Source organism: Neophocaena asiaeorientalis, unplaced genomic scaffold (genome assembly GCF_003031525.2).
Source record: "Neophocaena asiaeorientalis asiaeorientalis breed wild unplaced genomic scaffold, Neophocaena_asiaeorientalis_V1.1 scaffold476, whole genome shotgun sequence".
Classification (NCBI taxonomy): Eukaryota; Metazoa; Chordata; class Mammalia; order Artiodactyla; family Phocoenidae; genus Neophocaena; species Neophocaena asiaeorientalis.
The window spans coordinates 1,760,638-1,776,709 of record NW_020172178.1 but is presented as its reverse complement, the minus strand read 5'-3'; the positions used below and the strand labels follow the sequence as shown (position 1 = coordinate 1,776,709).

The 16,072-nt window shown below is 42.1% G+C and overlaps 1 protein-coding gene across 5 annotated transcripts in view; it reads left to right on the top strand.

Moving 5' to 3' along the window:
- Positions 1–1,670: 1,670 nt before the first annotated feature.
- The window catches only part of DICER1 (dicer 1, ribonuclease III), a 69,880-nt gene continuing 55,478 nt past the window's right edge, over positions 1,671–16,072 (top strand). For all 5 annotated transcript variants that reach the window (XM_024758392.1, XM_024758382.1, XM_024758401.1 and 2 more), the window contains exon 1: positions 1,671–2,600. The gene's annotated coding sequence lies outside the window, so the exon portion shown is untranslated. The remainder of the gene's footprint in view (positions 2,601–16,072) is intronic.

The window sequence follows — 16,072 nt, the reverse complement described above, 5'->3', positions numbered from 1 at the left end:
TATTAGCTCTAAGATTTCTTGTGATCCAAACGAAGTGTGAAACACTATCCCTTACAAGGTTTTACGTCTACAGATTTAAACAAACCAGCAACTGGAGCATGAATAGATAGACCACTGGAAGAAAACACAGAATCTAGAAGTGAACTCTTCAACAAATGGCCAATGAATGGCAAACTATGTAGCCATCTGGAAAAAAAAAAACTGGATTCATACCTCACACCATATAGTGAATCAGGTCCAAGAGGATCAATGTTTAATTGCAAAAGACTGGAAGTCAAAACATCTTTCAGTAGAGAACTGGTTAAATAAACTATGGGCATATCCCTGCCATTAAATGTTATGGGGACTGAAAAAAGTAGCGAGGAGTTCTGTATAAATTGCTATAGACATATATTCTTGATATACAGTTAGAAAAAAAAGCAAGGTATAGTAAATGTGTATGGCACACTACCACTTTTGTAAATGAGGAATGTCTTGGCTTGTACTGCAAAAAAAAATTCTCTAGGAGAAGGAGCAAGAAACAGTGGTTACCTGTTTGGAGCATGGGGACAGGTGTGGGGAGAATTCTTTTTACTGTATACCTTTTTATGCTTTCTAATTAATGAACCATACATATGTACTTCTCTTTTTAAAAATTCAAAAAATGGTTGAAAATCAGACAAACCTGTTGATGGAGAAGCTCAGCTAGTCTTGACAGATTGAGACGACTGTAGGAGGGGATGGAAATTTTACCTGCCCACAAACTTCCACTGGAGTGAACCCCAGTGCCTATTCCCACCCTAAGAGGCCATCCTTCTCATAAAGGATTATCTCCAAAAAGGCTTTATTTATATTACTGGGGAGGTCTTCTGCCTACAGTGCAATATAAGTGCTGTATATACTTAAGAAAAGTTATTTTTATGGAGGTCCGCCAAGTACATTCTGACTACTTCCTAATTTTGCCCATGAACATTCTGTTTATGTGAAACGTCTTGCCAATTCACAGTAAATATATGAACAAAATGTGGGCGTTCTAGTGACTGAATATACCAGCCCTGAAGCCAGACCGCCTGGGTTCAAATTTCAGTTGTTCACTTATTAGCAGCTTACTTGCTGGAGGTTATGAATTGTCTTCATCTGTTAAAATGGGGGGCAATCACAGCATCTACTCACAGGGTCCACATATCAATCAAAGCTTAGAACAGCCTGTCCAGTAGCAATATATACGAGCCACAAAAGACATTAAAAACTTTCTAGTATTTACACTGAAAAAAAAAAAATGAAACCCATATGTAACCTAATATGTCAAAAATACTATCACTTCAAAACGTAATCAATATGATAAATATTAGTGAGATGGTTTACATTCTTTTGTGGTAAAGAACACATACATCTGATTTCCAGCTATCGTATCTCGACTAGGACTAGCCATATTTGAAGTGCTCAATAACCACACGGAACTGGTGGCTGCTGTATGAACCAGCGCCGCTCTAGACATGTCTAGCGCGTAGTATGTGCTAAGGGCTAACTCTTAGCAGAAGCATGGTTGCTGTTACCATACCTCACCTGGAGTAAAGCAATCTATCAGGTGAGTCATCCGAAGACAGGCCTACATTTGGGGATAAATTAATAGCATTTTCTTTTAGCCACTCACTTACTGGATCTCTATATTTTAATTCACAGCTGCAAGATAAAATACACTGTTCTGACCTATGCAAACGAACAATTTACATAAATGGGGCCGCTGCCCCCATCTCATTTTCTGGTTATCCCTGTTCCGGGGTGGGGCTGGGGGGGGTGGGATTAGTTGTCTCCCCACATGCGGAGGGCCCTGGACCACAAACGCAGGGGAAAAGCAGGCGAGGGGATCGGTCCTTTAAAAAAGGTGCGGGGGCGGCGAAAGGAAATCCGAGCCCTGCGCACAACAATTACGACCATGGGGAAGGGCCTCGTTTAGGGGGCCGTGGGTGCCAGAAGGGGCAACAATGCAGGCGGACGAATTCCGAGAGCCAGCAGATTCTGCCGACTCAAGCGAGCGTCCGCAACCCCGCAGCGGACCCCGCAGCGCGGGCCCGGGATGGTGGCGAAGGTGCCGAGCGGCCGGCAGTGGAACGTCCGGGTACCTTCCCGGCTCTGGGCCGCAAACACCGCCTGGGCCTCCGCCGCTCGCGTCCACTGTCTCCCGGCTCCTGAGTGGCTGGGGGGCCGGGATTAACCTTTCACCGCCGCACTCTGTCCAATCACAGGCTCGCTCTCATGCCGGCGCGGGGCGAGTGGAGCGTGGGGGCGCGGAGGGGGCGGTGCGGACGCCGGTCGGATTCTCCAAGCCGCTGTGCGCAGTTGCCGCAGGCCGTGCGCGGGCTGCGGGCGAGCAGGGCGCTGCGCAGTCTCCGCAAGCGCCGGCGGGAGGGGTCGCGGCGGAGGCGCGGCGCAGCGCGGCGCAGGCTGCTTCAGGCCCAGGTGAATGGAGTAACCTGACAGCGGGGACGAGGCGACGGCGAGCGGGAGGAAATGGCGGCGGCGGTGGCGGCGCCGGGCGGCACCGGGAGGCCTGGGCTGTGACGCGCGCGCCGGAGCGGGGTCCGATGGTTCTCGAAGGCCCGCGGCGCCCCGTGCTGCAGGTGAGGCGGGATCCCGCGGAGCCGCTTTGTGTCCGGGGCGGGGAGCGGCCCCGCCTGGCCCCGCGCCTGCCTGGGCTTCGAGGCCCGCGTGGGCGTCCGGCCCGGGGCCTATGGTGGCGAGACTCGCGCGGACAGATGGCGCGGCCTCGCCTGGTCCCGGGCGACGCGGCCTGTGGGCCGGACGTCCACGCCGCCGGGCTTTGCGCCTCCCCGACCCCAGCGCCCATCCTGATTCGGTGCTTCCCAGGGACTTTGTGCGATCGCCCTGGCACCGGACGGGGACGGGGACGCGGGCGCCTCCGCTCCCGGAGTGGAGCGGGTCCTCGCAGGTCGCTCCCGGCCCGCGGAGAGTGGGGGTTTGACAGGTCCGGTTACGCACACGACGGTGGTACGGAGTCAACCGCCGCGTCTCGGGAGCATCCTCGGGAGCCTGCTTGGTGGCGGTGGCCGCGTTGGGCCTCCTGGGTGGACACCTTCGAGGGGGCGGGAGGAAAGGAAGCCGGGCCGTCCGCGCTGGCAGGAAAGCGCGAGACTTTGAGGCGCGCCCGGCGAGGATTGTTCGTGTTTATTGGCAGGTGACCAGATCTGGGTCCCCAGGGACGGGTGGCCGAGGCCATCTTTAAGCCCCTCCTCTCCGGTGTTTTTGTGCCAGCACTCCTGGACTCTGCAAAGGAGGCTTTCTTGAGGGTTTTCAGTCTTTGGGGAAATCAGTGTATGTTTTAAGTTGGCACGGCAGATTTTTTGTAGATTTTCCAGAAAAGCTGAGCTGCCCCATAGCTTTGCCCGCAGTACAGAACTAACAGACCACTTAATGTATCTTTAATGGCCTGAAGATTTGCAAAGACAGAGATGAGTGGGGCTCCTTGCTGTAGAGTGTTTAGTCAGTGCTTTTGTGAAGAAAGTCATGCTTATGGGGACACGTTACTTAACCCAGATGATAAGTCTATTGTTTTGACTATCACGGTTTAAAAAATACTCATCTGATTAAAGAATATTACTTGGAAGTCTTTGCTTCTTGACGTGCTTTGGTCTTTAACTTTTCTGAATCTTCACAATTCTGATTTTCAGTTGTCTTCGTGTTGCTTCTTTTTCACATGCAGCACACTCAGTGAATGGAAAAGGGTACAAATTAGGAGTCACTCGGAAAATACTTTTAAAAAATGTGCTTCAATAAAAGGTTAACTCGATTGCAAACATTAAATTTTTGAAATAAAAATACCTATCTTAACCCAGAGCTCCAATAATTTATTAGAGGGTGGATGATGGTACAAGATGCTGAAGGAGGCTGCTAGTGAATAGTAATTTTAGTATTAATATCTTTGGGAACTAGGTTGCCATAATCAGTTTATTTTGCAAAGTGTTGTCTTTAAAGCTAGCTAGTAGCTATCTGTGGCATATGTATATTATATGTAATATATGCTGTATATACTTACATATATAATTATTTCAAAATTTTATTTTAGGACATAGTTTATAAAACTTTAAAGATTAGAAACACTACAAAGATTGCTTTTAATATGATCTTTATGAACATTTAAATGGCAGTGTTGGATAATGGACTTACTCAAGGCATCAAAATGCTGTTTTAAGAAGATGAGCACATTTAATTTGGGGAGAAAAGACCTTCTTTTCCTGTAGTTATTTCAGTAAGGGCTTGTTTTACTTTTTATGCTGTCATCTCATGATTAAAGGTTAAGTTCTGTCTACTGTATTATATCTGTGGCACTGTGTATGTGTTGTAAAGTGAGGTGGTTTTGCCATTGCTGAATTTTATTGTCTTGATTTAGAAGACATTTTATTTTGATGTGGCTCATGGTTCTTATTTGATAGTGATTTTGTGGTAGTATATAGTGGGTAGTACTTTCAGTGTAGTGCTGTCTTCAAAGGAGGATGACTTTTATGGCATTGAGAGATTTATTCTCTGTCACTGTCTGATGTGTGAGATGCTTGTTTCGTTTGAGAAAATAGGTATTTCATCAACATTCTCTCCCTTGTGACCCTAACATCCTGTGGTCATTACTTGTGGCAAAGGAGAGAAGGGAAAACATTTATTCTTAAGAAGTTCCTCCTTAACTGTGTGCCAAGATGTTTCAGGTGCTTTTATGTGTGTTCTTATTTAATCCTCACCGTGACCCTGAGACAGACTTGGTATTGTCTTATTTTACATGCAAGGAAGCTAAGACTCAGAGAGTTATGAATCTAGAAGTGGCAGAGCCAGGATTGAATCATGGTTTGATTTAAAAATCTTTGCATGTGGGCTGTCTTCCTTACGTTGCATTGCTGTTCCAAGTGGATTTTAGGGAAAAAACCTGTGTAACTTGCAGGTAAGTTTTTAGTTAATACTTGTTTAATGAATGGAACTCTGTCTTAAATGTTCAGGTGACCTTTGGTTATCTGAATAATTAAGATTTTTAACTTTTTTTGTGGTAAAATATAACAAAATGTACCACTTTAACCATTTTTAAGTGTACAGCTTTGTGGCATTAATTACGTTCACATTGTTTGCCTGCCATCACCACCATCCATCTCCAGAACTTTTTCATCTTTCTCAGCTGAAACTCTGTACCCATTAATCACTAACTCCCCATTCCACCCTCCTCCCAGGCCCAGGCAACCACCATTCTGTTTTCTGTCTCTATGAATCTGCTACTCTTGGAACCTAATTGAAGCAGAATCGTACAACATTTGTCCTTTTGTGACTGGCTTGTTTCACTTAGCGTAGCTTCTTCCAGATCCATTCATGTTGTAGCATGTGTCAGAATAGCCTTCCTTTTTAAGGCTGAATACTATTTCATTCTATATGTATGCACCACATTTTGCTATTCCATTAATCCCTTGATGGACACTTGGGTTGCTTGTACTTTTTTGGCCTTGTGAGTGATGTTATGAACACAGGTATACAAATACTTGCTTGAGCCCCAGCTTCTGCTTCTTTTGGGTATACCCGGAAGTGGTTGGATTGTTTCTAGATCATCAGAACACTAGACTCAGACTTATTGCAGTATGAGTTTTCTCAGGGTTTTTCCAGGTGGTTATACTTCCCTACAAATAGGAACTTTTTATTAATAGAAGACTTTAATCTTCTTGAGGCCCAGGATTTACTTGTTTTTATGATCTCAGTTCCCACCAGTGTTTGGCAAGTAACTGAATTCATTCAGTTGGTCCATCATGGAGTCATGTTCTGCTCTGTTGGATGTCAGAGGAAGGTACTGGTCAGGTCCCTGTTTAACTTGTGTAAATAGTTAAGTTGGAGCCAAGTGATTTATCCTTGTGCTCTGCATTTTGGACATTCAAGAGTTCAGCTCATTCTCAAAGCCCGATGGATGTATGCGTTTTATTATTTGTCTCCTTTGAGAAAGGATTTGAGATGGTCTTAAGATAGACGGATGTTGGAGAGGACAGTGAAGATAGTGGTGAAGGTCGAGGGGTAGAGTGTGGAGGGAATTAGATGAGAAGCTCAGCGCAAGGATAATTAGCGTCCGCATGTCAGTAAAGTTTTTTTTTTTTAATATTTTATCAGTCAAAGCAAAAGAGGATACAGGACTAATTATAGTTGGTATTGATTGGTGAAAGGAAGTATAGCAGTTAATCAGGAGAAGCAGACTTTTCTCTTGTATGATGAATAAGCCTTTGAATTCTCATGTAAAATGACATTAACAATATATGGAGAAAACGTTTTACATTTTATAAATGATGGAGAAATAGTTTTCACATGCCATTTTAGAGAAACTGGATAAAGGCCTCAGACATAATGGAAAAGCGTTAGTAATGTAGGTATACACGTTCTGGTGATTTGATTCATTAGTTTAGTTAATTTCTCTTTCAGACGATGTCCATCATATATCAGTTGTCTCATTCAGGCTTTTGACAGACGCTGAGTAATAATCCATTCACAACGTACTCTTTTCTGGATAGTATAGGCAGTCAGGATTTTCCAGATTCTCTCTGCCAGTCTTTAGGAATTGTGTGTTGGTCTAAAAAGTAGGATTGCTTGTATAGTGGTATAGCCTTATTTTTGAGGTCCAGCTGATGATATTGAAATTTTCAGTCATGTAAGAAGGCCTTTGTTAAAATAAATTTTGAGTACAAAATGGCTTTCCTATCTTCCTGGAATTGTCAGTAAATTGTTGGTTCTCCTTTAATATGCAAATTTGCTATACATTTTAAGTAGGTGGCTAAGAAGATGCCACAAGAAAACATTGTCTGAGGCTGTCAGTAAGACTTACTAGAAATAAGACACGAAAGACTTGAATTTTGGCCTTGCTGTTCTGATGTTCGAAGCTCATGGTGACACTAAAAGTGCTGTGTTAAGGTTTATGGAATGGTAAGGATAGTAAGGGTAGAATAGAGCAGTGCTGGCGTAAAGAGGGTGCTCATCTTTGTTGAGTGAATAAATTATTCTTACATTAGTTTTTAAAGGACTTAGAAGTTAACAGTTTTATGGCAAATAATATTGCTTGTATATTAAGGCTTTTAAAAAGATCATTACTATTCGGATTTTGGACAGATCACGCTGCCTCATTCTTCATTAGTGAGGACTTATTATGTACACAGAGACATTGTGGATAGAGAGAAGGATTTCATAGAAGCAAATTGCTGTGAAATTGGGAGTTTTCCTGGTATTGTAGGCTTTCTCATTGCCGATAACCCTGCTAGCTGCTGTGGTGGTTCTTTCTCAGGTGATGGCTCAATGTATGCAATAAAGTAAGAATTTAGAAAACACATTTGGAAATTCTTTCTTGATTAGACTACGTCAGCACGCCAGTTCAGAATTTTAAAAATAATGTGCTTAAAGAACTCAGATAATGAGAGAGGGATCTCAGTTTAAGAACTGATCTTTGACATGATGTAGAAAGGTTCTTTGATTAAGGAGTTAGATCAGTAACCCTGTTTGAAGGGAAGGAGAAAGGCAGTAGACTTTGAGATATTTTGAGATTTTTTTTTTGAGAGGGCGAATTTAACATGCGGAGCCCAGAGCTTCGCGTGGCCTCTCCTCTCGCCCATCCTGCTACACTGCCATCACTCATGGGTAGCTCTGATTAGTGGTGTTTTAAGCTTTTTCCATCGTGCAGAATTAAATACTAGTATTTTATCAAAGCATTATAAGGATGTTTAAGAGCAAGTCTTTGGTGTCAGAGAGACCAGGGTTCAAATTCTGATTCCTCCAGTTTATAGCTGAGGAGCACAGGGTGTCTGGCAGCCTTTCTGAGTCAGCTCCCTCATCCGAAATCCGCTCATAATAATAGTACCTACTTCTTGAGGTTGTGAGGAAAAAGTGAGTTTCTTAAACTCTTAACCCAGTTCTGTCACATAACCACCATTTCCTAAACTTTAGCTGATGTTATTTTGCTTCAGATACGTACATTAGAGGAAATTTTCCTCGAGTATCTTCTTAATGTGATTTGATGATATTGTGATTTCCCCCAGAATTATGAATATTGAGATGTTATGCTTAGCTTTATAATGGAAGAAGAAAAAGAAAAGAGGGCTTGAGTGCAGTATTTCACAGGCAGGTATTCTGTATGAGGATGGTCTGTATTGGGTCAAATGGTTCAGCTACCTTAGTTGGGTCTCTATAATAGTGACCAAGCATAATAGTGCCTTAAGTATGGCTAAATTTCCCTATGTAACTATCATTCTTCTATTATGTATGAATACACGCATCATCCTTGAATCTATATTTTGCAGCAGCATAAACTTTATATATGTATCATGTGTACTTGATACAGTCCAGTGATTCTTATCCTTTGGAGACTCCTGATTTGACAAAAGATACGAGTCTTATCCCCAGAAGAATGTGCATGTACCTACTGAGAATTTTAGATACAGTTATAGGAGGAGCAGGGACGCCTGCTGCACCCCATCCGTGCATGCTGATGTAGGCTATATGAACACAAATAAAGACCAGTAATAGGTTAACCAAGGATAAAAAAATTTCAGACAATTGAGGCAGACATGATTGGTGGAATGAATGAACAACGTAAAGTAACGAGTGGTTAGGAGACCTGTGTTCTAGTTTGGCTTTGCTTCTAAATAACTAGATATGTTAAGGGCAGGTCACCCTGGCCTTTCTAGACTTAGTTTTGGTTTTCTCACTTTTAAAATGAGAACGTTTGTAAGGCTCCAGGCTATCTTATAGTCGGTAATCTTTGAAGCATCTGTATAATTCAGGGACTTCTCCATTTCAAGCTGAATCTAAACTGCATGTGAGACTTGGAAAAGAGAGGCTGCATTTACTGAGCATTGAGGTTTAGTATGTAGTGACTATAAGAAAGTAGGTGATGGAATTGTGAGCTGTTCGGAGCAGGAAAGGTAAGGTGAAAACCATGGGAAGTAAGGCTTGGAAAGTAGGTCAAGTTGGATTGACGGCCAGATCTTTCAGAGACACTTGAGTCTTTTCATCTTTTATCTCTGCATCTAGTACAGCTTAGTGAATGATTGCGAATGAATGAGAGTCTGATAGGAACTGTTCAAGCTCTTGATCTGATCAATATGATGAAGAGCAAGTAACCCACTGAGAGGCCTCTGGTACTATTAAAGAGGAAGAAAGTGTTTGATAGGCACCTTCGTATTTTAATTTTAAAAGCTCATTATATTTTTGTACGCGCCTTCCCTGGGGTTTCAGTGGTTAGGATTATGCGTTCCAGTGCAGGGGGTGCGGGTTCCATCCCTGGTCGGGGAGCTAAGATCCCACATGCCTCGTGTCCAAAAGGCCAGAACATAAAACAGAAGCAATATTGTAACAAATTCAATAAAGACTTTAAAAGTGGTCCACATTAAAAAAAAAATCTTAAAAAAAATGCTTATTATATTTTGTATATAACACTACCGGGATTACCTACCTTTTCCAAGGGTCTTGTATATTGTACAGCTAAACATTAAAAAGAAAAAACCCCTAATTTAAAAATCTTTATATGTACCTGTTACATATAATAAACTCAAGTAATTTATTTATCTTAGACCAAACATAATTTTGGTGTTCAGAGGAAAAGGCATAATTTTGTTGATTAAAAACATACGAACAAATAATAGAACAACCTAAATTAGGCATTTAAATGTAGTGTGTAAATTCTACTGGAGTTAAGGCAAGCTGTAATTTCCAAATGCTGTTAGTGCTTAAAAAGAGTAATTCTTTATTGCTTACATAACACATGGACTTCAGTTTCCAACCCTTCTTCAATAAAATATGTGAAATGAAGCATTGTCAAAGGGTGCTTTCTTTTGGGGATAATTTGTAAAAAAAAGTTTTTGTTGACACGTGACAGAATTCTGAAGGAGAATATTTATTGTTATTATTTAAAATCAGTCTTTGTGCATCTCTAGCTTTTCTGTTGCTGAACGTTAGGAAAATTCAGGGAAGTTTTTTTTTTTTCTTAGATTTATTGATTTATTTTTGGCTGTGTTGGGTCTTTGTTTCTGCGCACAGGCTTTCTCTAGTTGTGGAGAGCAGAGGCTACTCTTCGTTGTGGTGCGCAGGCTTCTCATTGTGGTGGCTTCTCTTGTTGTGGAGCACGGGCTCTAGGCATGTGGGCTTCAGTAGTTGTGGCACATGGGCTCAGTAGTTGTGGCGCACGGGCTTAGTTGCTCTGCGGCATGTGGGATCTTCCTGGACCAGGGTTCGAACCCGTGTCCCCTGCATTGGCAGGCGGATTCTTAACCACTGTGCCACCAGGGAAGTCCCCGGGAAGTTTTTTTACATATGAATTGGGTCCATATTTTGGCCAGGAGTAGGGAAAAAAATAATTTTCCTAAGGCCTCTTTAGCATGCACACGCTTATACATGTGCACATGCACGCATGTACCCACACATGTACACATGCAAAACATACATTTATACCTACATATATACATGTATGAAATCTGTGTCTTGCCTCAGCAGCAAATGCTCTGGCAAAATGCTTACCTGTGTTGTCTATATTGAGTGAAGAAAAAGTTACATGGTACATTGTAGTTTCTATAATATTAATTAATCTAGTTTATTTCACTATGTCTGAACCCCCTTTATAATAATCTGTCTTAAGGTAGCACTTAATTCATTTCACTAGAGAAAGAAGTCATTATGTAGTTTCTGTGTCAAGCAGTAAATCACGTTTAGTCTTCAGCTAAATGTAATAAAGGTATTGAAAAAAATGGTGAGATATATAGTCTGTTACTGTGTATTTATTGAGCACCTAAACTAGAAAGGCCAAGAGAAATATCCATAGTCAGGGCTGATTTCAGTTGCTAAGGCTTTATAATTAAAGCAATATTTACTTATATGTGTTTATGCAGATTCAGTTAAAAGTAAAATATTCAGTGGGCATCTGTTAATCTTAAAATGGATACATTCTTTTTCAACCCCCTGAGGAGATCAAAAGGAACATATCCAGATACATATTTTGACCGGAAGATCACTGTAAAAATGGGCACTTCCTTTGAGACCATAGTGTTTTGTATATTGTGAAAATAAAAATAGGAATCAGACAAAATTTTAAGCAGAATTCTACTTCTCCCATTCATTAGCCACATGGCCTTGGGCAAGTTATTTCAAATCCCTTTAAAATGGAGATGATAACTTGTCTTAGTGTTGCTTTGTGGATTAAACCAGATAATAGAATATAAGTGCTCAATAAAGGTAAATTTTCTCCGAGAAACTTCCTTCTTTACTCTGGGAGCTTTTGATATTTCATACTTGCCATGGTATATGAAGAATTTTTACACATTGTATTAAGGATTGTTTACTTCTCTTTTATTTTAAATTTTATTTATTATTATTTTTTGCGGTACACGGGCCTCTCACCACTGTGGCCTCTCCCGTTGCGGAGCACAGGCTCCGGACGTGCAGGGTCAGCGGCCATGGCTCACGGGCGCAGCCGCTCCGCAACATGTGGGATCCTCCCGGACCGGGGCACGAACCCGTGTCCCCTCACATCGGCGGGCGGACCCTCAACCACTGCGCCACCAGGGAAGCCCTTGTTTACTTTTCTTTTAAAATAAACTTTAAGTGAAATCAGTTTCAGTTGATACACAGGAAAGTACATATATCGCAGGGGCACACATTGAACATACCGGTAACCAGTGCCCAGATCAAGGAACAGGTATGGCCTATGTTTTTTTTTTTTTTTGCTGTACGCGGGCCTCTCACTGTTGTGGCCTCTCCCGTTGCGGAGCACAGGCTCCAGACGCGCAGGCTCAGCGGCCATGGCTCACGGGCCCAGCCGCTCCGAGGTATGTGGGATCTTCCCGGACCGGGGCACGAACCCGTGTCCCCTGCATCAGCAGGCGGACTCTCAACCACTGCGCCACCAGGGAAGCCCGGCCTATGTTTTTTTTATAAGGTTTTCTCAATGCCCCCTCCCAGGCACTTCCCTCTCCCCCGTCCAGCCCCCACCAAAAAGAGTAAACACCATTCTGACTTAATTATTTTTCCTTATTTTTAATTTTATGTAGTGAAATTATATGGTAAGGTTTTGTGTGGTTTTTTTCACTTAATAAGTGTGTGAGATTCATTCTGTGTTGCATCATTGAGTTATAGCACTTAGTTATGTGATGTGTCAGCATTTACTTATGTTATATTGTTGATGGAGATTTGGCTTGTTTGCAGCTTTGGCTATTATGAATAGTGCAGTTCTGAACATTCTCGTGCATGTCTTTTGGAGAATATTTGTACATATTTCAGTTGGGCATACACTTAGGAATGGAGTTACTGGGGGGTACATGTATATTCAGCCATAGCAGATACTTCCAGTGTACAGGGTTGCCAGTAGTGTGTGAAAGTTCTCTAAGCTCCACGTTCTCCCCATCATTTAATGCTGTCTCTCTTCATTTTAGCTCTTCTGATGGGTGTGTGGTAGTAGCTCTTGGTGGTTTAATTTGTATTACTCTAATTGCTGATGAAGTTTATTGACCATTTTGGTATCCTGTGCTTTGAAGACCTTTGCCTGCTATTTGCTTGTCTGCCTTTTTCTTATTGCTTTGTAGCAGTTGATTATATATCTCCTGTTCTGGCTTGGCTTTTCACTCTCTTAATCAGTTCACTTTGTAAACGGAAGTTCTTAATTTTAATGTAGTCCAGCTTGTTAATTTCTTTCCGTATCATAAATTTTTGCTCACCCCAAGAACAGGAAAGTATTCTTCTATTTTTTTCTAATAACTTTATTGTTTTACTTTATACATTTAGATATCCAGCTGGCATTGATTTTGTGTATCATGTGAGGTGGGAGTCAAGATATACTTTTTCCACCTAGATACATAATTAGCCTAGCTTTTATTTGAAAAGATCATCTTTTTTCCCTACTGTGCTACAGTATTGTTTTTGCCATTAATTAAGTAACCTTATGGGTGTGGGTCTGTTTTTACATTCTGTTCTGTTGCATTGTCTGTTCTTGAGCCAGTACCTGCATGCTGTTTTAATAAACTGATTGATTTTTGAATATTAAAGCATCCTTGCATTCCTCTGATAAACTACGGCTGTTCACGATGCATTATCCTTTGTACATATTTATGAATTCAATTTGTTAATATTTTATTTAGTGTTTTTACATTTTTTGTTTGAGAGACAGGTCTATAATTTTACTTTCCTGTAATGTACTCAGGTTTTGGTGTCAAGTTCATGCTGGTCTCATGTAAAGAGTTGGGAAGTATTTCTTCTTATTTCTGACCTCCCGAAGAGTTTGTCTTTGAGATCGGGGTTACTCTTTAAATGTTTTGAAGAATTTACTAGTGAAGACATCTGGGCTTGGAGTATTTCATAATCAGTTTTTTTTTTTTTTTTGCGGTACGCGGGCCTCTCACTGCTGTGGCCTCTCCTGTTGCGGAGCACAGGCTCCAGACGCGCAGGCCCAGCGGCCATGGCTCACGGGCCCAGCCGCTCCGCGGCATGTGGGATCTTCCCGGACCGGGGCACGAACCCATGTCCCCTGCATCAGCAGACGGACTCTCAACCACTGCGCCACCAGGGAAGCCCCATAAGTAGTTTTTAATTAAATTTCTTTAAAAGCTATAGGCTTCTTTACATTTTCTCTTTCTTAGATGTTAATTTTGGTAAATTGTATTTTGCAAGAAATTTGTCCATATCATCCAAAGTGTTCTCCAGAGTAAGATGTAATTGATATTAAAACATAACCAGGGCTTCCCTGGTGGTGCAGTGGCTGAGAGTCCGCCTGCCGATGCAGGGGACACGGGTTCGTGCCCCGGTCCGGGAAGATCCCACATGCCGTGGAGCGGCTGGGCCCGTGAGCCATGGCCGCTGGGCCTGTGCGTCCGGAGCCTGTACCTCGCAATGGGAGAGGCCATAGCAGTGAGAGGCCCGCGTACCGCAAAAAAAACAAAAACAAAAAACAAAACATAACCAGATAAAACTTTGCTCTACGTGGAAAAAATTACTTTTTAAGAGAGTCATTTAATGATTTAATATAAAAAAATACTCTTTATTGTGGTGTATGGAAGAATAGAAGTGTTTAATGTCACTGAAATTAGGTTTTTTATGTCCTTAGAATTTAGGCACAAGTATGATTTATATGGACAAATTTAGTTCCCTGAAAACTAATAGAGTTAGTTTCATGAAAATGATATTCAAAAGCTGTCAGTATGTGACATCTTTAATTAGATTGGAAGCTAAATTTTTAATCTTTGGCCAAAGTTCACTCTGGATAAATTTGACTAATGAATTATAATTTAACATATTCTTTGTTGTTCTTGGAAGGATTGTTTCTGAGTGATAGTAAATAAAAATAAGTAGTTAAGGTATGAAACAGTAGTATTTTAAAAACCTTCCGGGAGGTGGGGGGCAGTCAATATTCAAATGGCCTCTACCTAAGAGTTGCCTGTTAGTGGTGAGAATTGTCAGCCTTTCTTCATGTATTCAGATAGATCCTGCTTGTGCCTGGTACTCGGATTGGTTCTGGACATATGGATTATATATATTAAATTACTGTCTTTTAACTGATATTGTTAACTTTGTGAAAATGTGACACTGGAGGTGAGACTTGAAGATTGAGGAGCAGATGGCCAGGGGATGGTGTGTGTAAAGGCTCTGAGGTAGGAAAGAGCTTGGTGGAGGGCCTAAGGCCCTGTGACTAGTGGGAGACGGGGGAGTTACCCAGCCCCAGTCAGGGAGAGGGAGAGGCAGGGTCACACATAGTAAGGATTTTAGATTTTATCCTAAGTGCAAAGGGAATTCATTGAAGGTTTTGAGCTGTCTTGCTGTCCTGGTTTGATTCATCACGTTTCTCGTACCCAGAGTCACCTGGAGCTTTACGCTCCATGAGTACTCTACTTTTTATTTTAATCCCTTTGTTTTTTTTCTGGGACTGATGCTTGTTGGTAGTCCTTGGCGAGAGGTTGAGTTTGGCAAATGACAGCTACTTCTTCTGCTCTTAGTGTTGGATACTGTGTCTCAGTCACATTGTCTATTTGCCATTCAGACAGTTTACTTACTGAGTAGGTCCCTTAGAGGTGCCAGACTTTATCTTTGCAATCATGTGTAAGCAGATACATATGGGGTATCCTCGTGGCTTTGCTCATGTTCAAACAATGTAGGATTAAAAGCACTAGGATACGGTATCCTTGCAGGATACGGTAGCCGCCAGTTTTGTCCTTTGGTCCAATGTGGGCGCTTGCCTGTTTTTTTAAAGAGGACTATAACAGTTCTGAAAGGTGGGACCAGTTATAGTTTTGGTTCTTGCTCTTCTTCCCATTCTCAGTGGTCCCCAGATTTGTGAACCATGTAGCATACTCTTAATTGACTCTCAAGGAGAGGCTCTGAGAGTCTTTTTGAGCATGGTTCCCGCAGTCTCTCACCTCTTCTCTCCAATGTGTGCAATTCCTTTTTCCACAGCAAACATCTTACCTATTTTTTTTTTAGTGATTTGCGTAGTTGACTTACGCTAGAGTTAAATGTGTGTGTTGTGGATTATGTAGGGAGAAGGAGGAGCCAAGGGGCTGCCATCTGTGTAGGTGCCATTGTAGAAATGAGGTCGTTTGCCCGCAGTCTTAGAGCTAACGGGCTCATTCACCACTCTGACTTTGGAGCCTACTCCCTTTCCTCTCTTACCTGGATTCTTTCTATACTGTATGTATATTGGGTTTAATTGTAACATAATTGAGTGAAATAAGAGTTGTTACCTTAGGAGACTGCATTTATTTTGATGCTGCTTTTCTTTCTTGAAGCAGCTCTGGAATTCCTGTAAGAATGGTTGTGTGAGGGGGTGTTTTTTTACTTGTACTTAGCAGTAGCAGATCTTCATCTTTCTTTTTAGATTAATTGAATTTTTGGAGAAGTTCCTTTGATCTCCAAGTGGAAATGTACCGTAGGCAGTCAGGGGTAGTGAATTGGAGCTAGAGGTGGGGTGACCAACCCTCTTGGTTCTTCCGTGGTTGGATGGGGTGGGTGGGTGGTTCCTGGGACAAGGGATTTCAGTGCACCAACAGGGACAGCTCCAGCCAAACCTGTATTCGCAGAGGCAATGATTGTAACCAGGAAAAGGAATGTC